This window comes from Vespa velutina, chromosome 2, assembly GCF_912470025.1.
Source record: "Vespa velutina chromosome 2, iVesVel2.1, whole genome shotgun sequence".
Taxonomy (NCBI): Eukaryota; Metazoa; Arthropoda; class Insecta; order Hymenoptera; family Vespidae; genus Vespa; species Vespa velutina.
This window is the reverse complement of record NC_062189.1, coordinates 3,796,810-3,801,809: the sequence shown is the minus strand read 5'-3', so window position 1 is coordinate 3,801,809 and position 5,000 is coordinate 3,796,810. Positions and strand designations below refer to the sequence as shown.

General features: G+C 41.4%; 1 protein-coding gene and 1 long non-coding RNA gene across 6 annotated transcripts in view; one reads left to right on the top strand and one right to left on the bottom strand.

The window, feature by feature from the left end:
* The window catches only part of LOC124957620, a 4,865-nt gene extending 4,635 nt beyond the window's left edge, over nt 1–230 (bottom strand). Inside the window, exon 1 of the long non-coding RNA XR_007103680.1 lies at nt 99–230. This is a non-coding gene — a long non-coding RNA (uncharacterized LOC124957620). The remainder of the gene's footprint in view (nt 1–98) is intronic.
* The window catches only part of LOC124957614 (neurogenic protein mastermind-like), a 171,954-nt gene that overhangs the window by 84,735 nt on the left and 82,219 nt on the right, over nt 1–5,000 (top strand). For 2 of the 5 annotated variants that reach the window (XM_047514660.1, XM_047514659.1), the window contains exon 1: nt 3,441–4,103. The exons of the other annotated variants lie outside the window; for them this stretch is intronic. The gene's annotated coding sequence lies outside the window, so the exon portion shown is untranslated. Of the gene's footprint in view, nt 1–3,440; nt 4,104–5,000 lie in introns of those variants that run through there. 5 annotated transcript variants of the gene reach the window in all.

The following is a 5,000-nucleotide window of genomic DNA, read 5'->3' as shown; positions in this document are numbered from 1 at the left end:
GGCGGCAAAAGGATGGCGGTATTGGCGGTTGCAGCTCTGTCTCTCTCTCTCTCTCTCTCCCTTTCCTCTTTCTCTCGCATACATATACATACACGTACACGTATTCGCTCGTTCCATCGTTCTTTCTGTGCTCCCGTCGTTCTCACGGGGCGAAGCGGTTCAGTGCAACGTCCTCGACGCCCATAGCAGCCGCCACAGGTACCCTCGTCGTCGTCGCCATCGTCGTCGCCATCGTCGTCGTCGTCGTCGTCGTCGTCGTCGTCGTCGTCGTCGTCGTCGTCGTCGTCGTCGTCGTCGTCGTCGTCGTCGTCGTCGTCGTCGTCGTCGTCGTCGTCGTCGTCGTCGTCATCGTCATGACCTCCCCTTCGTACGTGTGTGCACGCGCGCACACACCTATTCTGTATTTGTATGGCTAACGTAAGCGAGACAATGGTCAGTGGCATAGGTGGCGTCGCTCGTAACGCGCGTACTTCGCCTTTACGGCGGCCGCGTTAGACTTAATTAAAAGCTCGAACCATCCCTCTCGTAAATGAGAGAAAGAGAGAGAGAGAGAGAGAGAGAGAGAGAGAGAGATAGCTTACAGATATTAACGTCGCATTCGTATGCGAGGTTCGCGTGGCGATCCAATAATTCCGCGTAGAGGGAAAGCGCACTTCGTTATCCCTTTACGTTCCTCCTCAGGAAATTGCACGTCCTCCAAGTTCCAGTCCGAGAAGTGTTGCTGGGTCAGCACTTTTAATCCAGCCTTCTTTCAGAAATATGGGTTACAATTTATCTAACATTTTGTAATTTACTTTTAATAAGAAAAATTAATATATTATTTTATATTATTAAAAATTATATATATATATATATATATTTTCTTTTTTCTTCTTTGGTCTTTTCAAAGACTTTTGGAAAAATATCCAAAGGAAAGAGATTGGATATTGCTATGATCGATTCCTGTAGAATCAAAAGTACGTAATTTTCATTGCAAACGTTAAATCTAAAAAAAGGATCATGAAAAAAAGAAAAAGAAGAAAAAAAAAGAAAAATAAAAAACGTTTAATCTGCTCGGAACTTTTCTCGTTTCTACGAACGAGAAACAATTTAAACTGATTCAAATTTATCGATCGATAATTCATTGCATATTTAATAGACGTGGAAAGTTTCTAGTTACAAGTCGAGTGGCATTGTCTCAAAGCTTACAAGGGAAATTTCACTCGATCGTTCGGCGCTCTTAATTTCTTATTAAACATAATAATTCATTGTTAATCATAACTTCTTCGTCATCATTATCTTCGACTCTTTTGCGTTCCGTTGTCGTTTCTTTTTTCCTCCAAGGACTACTACGACGTAGTATCGCAATGAATGCGATAATATTTAAAAATTTCAATTTCAAGATAAAAAAAATGTTCATTGTTTAAAAACGTTTAAAAAACTTTTCCTAAAGACGAAGTCATACATAGCGACGTATATAAATGTAAATAAGTATATATATATATATATATATATATATATATATATATATATATATATATACATATATGTATGTATGCGTATGCATGTTTGTCCGTGAAATCTTTTCGAATTCGTATCCTCCTAGAAACATCGTGCGAATCAAATAATCGCAAGTAGTAAACACGCGAGGAACGCTACCGAGCGGAAAATACACACGTTACGCGCTCTAAGGTTAAGGTCGAGGTTCCTCGCGCGAGCAGTAAGCATCAGCAAAGCGTCGTGAAGGAAACGTGTTGGATACAACACGTCTAAGCTGTTTACAACGATCGTCGGCTTCATAACGTTAACATTTATTATCTCTTATCGTAACGTTATTTATTAAGAATTCGTAATATAGAAAGAAAAGATCAAATTTGAGATATTAAATAGAATCGACTATGATCACTCTCTCGCCTCCCCTCTCTTTCCCTTACTTGCACCCCCCCCCCCCTATCATATATAATATATAATCATCGTTTAATTAATTCTAAATTATCGTGTGATCTAAACGAACGATTGATTTAAGAGAATTTTTATACGATCATTACGATACTTGTATAAAGCTATTTGAAAAAAAAAAAAAAAGAAAAAATAAAGAAGAGAAGAGGAAAAAAAAAGGAAAAAGAAGAAAGAAGAAAAAATGGAAAGAAAGGCAGCAGCAGCAGGAGGAGGAGGAGAAGGAGGAGGAAAGAAATACAAACGAAGAGATTGAGAACCACTGGCGCGGATTTGTAGTAAGCGTAAGCAGAGCGGTACAGATGCGTCGGCTGTTGCGCGCGCGCGATCGACGAATCCCAGCGCGCACCGTGAAACCGTGATGACGCAACCGCCAAGCGTTGGTGGAGGTTGGAAGTGCAGGCGACGCGTCGCAAACGCGACTACTCTCTTCGTGTATGTGTTCACGCGCGCGCGCATGTGTGTGTGTGTGTGTGTATATATATATATATATATGTATGTATGTGCGAAAAGCTCCGTCGCCGCTTCGCGTGGGAGGCCTTTAAGTCGCGCTCACGACTTTCCTTCCTTTTAGAATCCAAAGAATTCTATTAACGTGTCTCTATAGTGTTCTATCACGTCACGTGACAAAACCATTTTACAACTTCCATTAATGATTTGATAATCGATCGAAAATAATTCGCTTGTTTTTGAAAATGATCGGCTGTTTGTGCTTTTCTTCTTTTTTTCTCCACATTTTTTCTTTTGTCTTTTCTTCTTTTTTCCTTATTCTCTCTCTCTCTCTCTCTCTCTCTCTCTCTCTCTATCTCTATCTCTATCTCTATCTATCTCTTTTAAATAGGTAATCGTAAGGTTTAATGCGAATGATTGTAAAAAAGAACAAAGTCAAAACCAAAAAAAGAAAAAAGAAGATAAGAAAATAGAAAATAGATAAGATCGTTAATGTGTCAGGAAAAATGTTGTTCCCCTTTCAAAATTAACTCATATATTTCCTGGGAAAATTTCCCTCAGGATGGTATACGCTTTTTCGAAACGATAAGGTCTCTCTCTCTCTCTTTTTTTTCTCTCTCACTCTCTCACTACTTTCCGTAAGCGCGGTAATGGAAAAACTTTTGGCAGGGTTTGAGGGAAGTGTAGGTAGTCGGATAGCGGGCACCGGGTGGGTGACCCGGTGCGCAGGTAGTCCGATGTTTCATCCCCCCACCCTTTCGCGTTTCACTTCGGCCGATGGCACGCGAGCCTTACGTAGCGTACGACTATTGGAATTGTGTACGACGATAATACGCCGTACGGTATAGCGACGATGGTGGGATGGTGGTATAAGGTTCTTAAAAGAGGGAGAGAAGAGGAGGGAGTCTCTCAAAGTCCGTCCTCGTCGTCGTCGTCGTCATCGTCGTTGTGGTCGGTGCCATCGAGGCGTCCGGTAGGAGCGTCGCGTCGTTCGTCGTGTCGAATCGTATACATACACAGAGAAAGAGAGAGAGAGAGAGAGAGAGAGAGAGAGAGAGAGAGAGAGAGAGAGAGAGAGAGAGAGAGAGAGAGAGAGAGAGAGAGAGAGATCACAGACACAGAATACAAATTCATATGTATCAAGCAGCGTATATACATGTATAAAGGAGGAGAGGCACATCGAAAGGAACGAAACGGCTTCGGGCACAGTCGGACTCGTTCGGGCCATGCTATTCGCCGAAGCTGCCCGATGTTCACCGAAGTAGAGTCGGTCGACTAGCGTCGGGCAGCCAGGCAAGCAAGCAGGCAGCAGGCAGGCAGGCAGCAGGCAGGAAAGCAGGCAGGCAGGCAAGTAAGCAGACAGTCAGGCAGGCAGCCGGCAGACAGGCAGGCAGGCAAGCAAGTAAGCAGACAGGCAGGCAGGCAAACAGGCAGGCAGGCGAGGCCTCCTCTTTCGAGAGTCGAGTCGGGGAGTCAGTGGCTGACGACTCCTCGGGCCGTCAGGTTGTTCGTGCGGGGGATGTCGACGCCTTGCGCTACCACGAAACCACGTGCGCCGCGTGACAGTTCCGATAGAGCCGTGGGAGGAGGTTCGTGGTGTCGCCGAGCCGACGAGACGCGACATCGTACGAGCGCCGATCGAGCGCGGCAAACGTCTTCCTCCTTCGTTTTCGTACTCATCTCTTAGTGTTGTTTTAACATCGTAACCGACGATAATCGTACGACGATCTTTATCGAATCCTTCCTTATTCTTTCCTTATTCTTTCTTTTTTCTTCCTCTTGTTTGTCGTTGTCGTCGTTGTTGTTGTTGTTGTTGTTGTTGTTTCCATTTTTTTTTTTTGTTTTTTTGTTTTTGTCCTTTTTCGTTTCTCTTCAAGACAAAGTGCACTCCTTCCTATTCTCTCTTTTCGTTTGCCTTCTCTTTTCTCTCGTCTTCGTCGATCGTTTACCGAGATATTTTTCTTTTCTTTTTTTTTTCTTTTCTTTTCTTTTCTTTTCTTTTCTTTTCTTTTCTTTTCTTTTCTTTTCCTTTTTTTCTTTTATACTTATTTATTATATTCATAAGAAGAGATTTCCGGTCGATTACGAAATTTTATCCCAGGTTAGGCCAATGATTCACGATTTTTTAGTAATTTACTGATTAAAATACGTTTATTATGAATCGATATTCGTCATAAGAAATAAATTAAATCAAGAGGTGATTCGATTGATATCGGTCAACGAATATCTTCGTCTTTAGCGTGATTATAACGAGACCCGAAAGACGTCGAATGTGAATATAATAAGTGCCGTACGTGAGAAGAATGTTAAAATTTAATCTCACCGGTCGTACCAAATCAAAAATAAAATAGGATCGAAGACGCGTTTTGAGAACGGAATTGATACGTTATAATGAGATTTTTAGCATCTAAAAGACATCCTGGCGATCGCGATTAAAAAGTTATTAAAAATACTTTTATTTATATTACAATCTATCACGATTCTTATAGATTAAACGTCGAATCGTTCGATAATTCTAGTGAATCGATAATATATATATATATATATATATATATATATATATATATATATATGGGTCAGACACGTTGGAAAAGAAAAATGATTAAAAATCATCG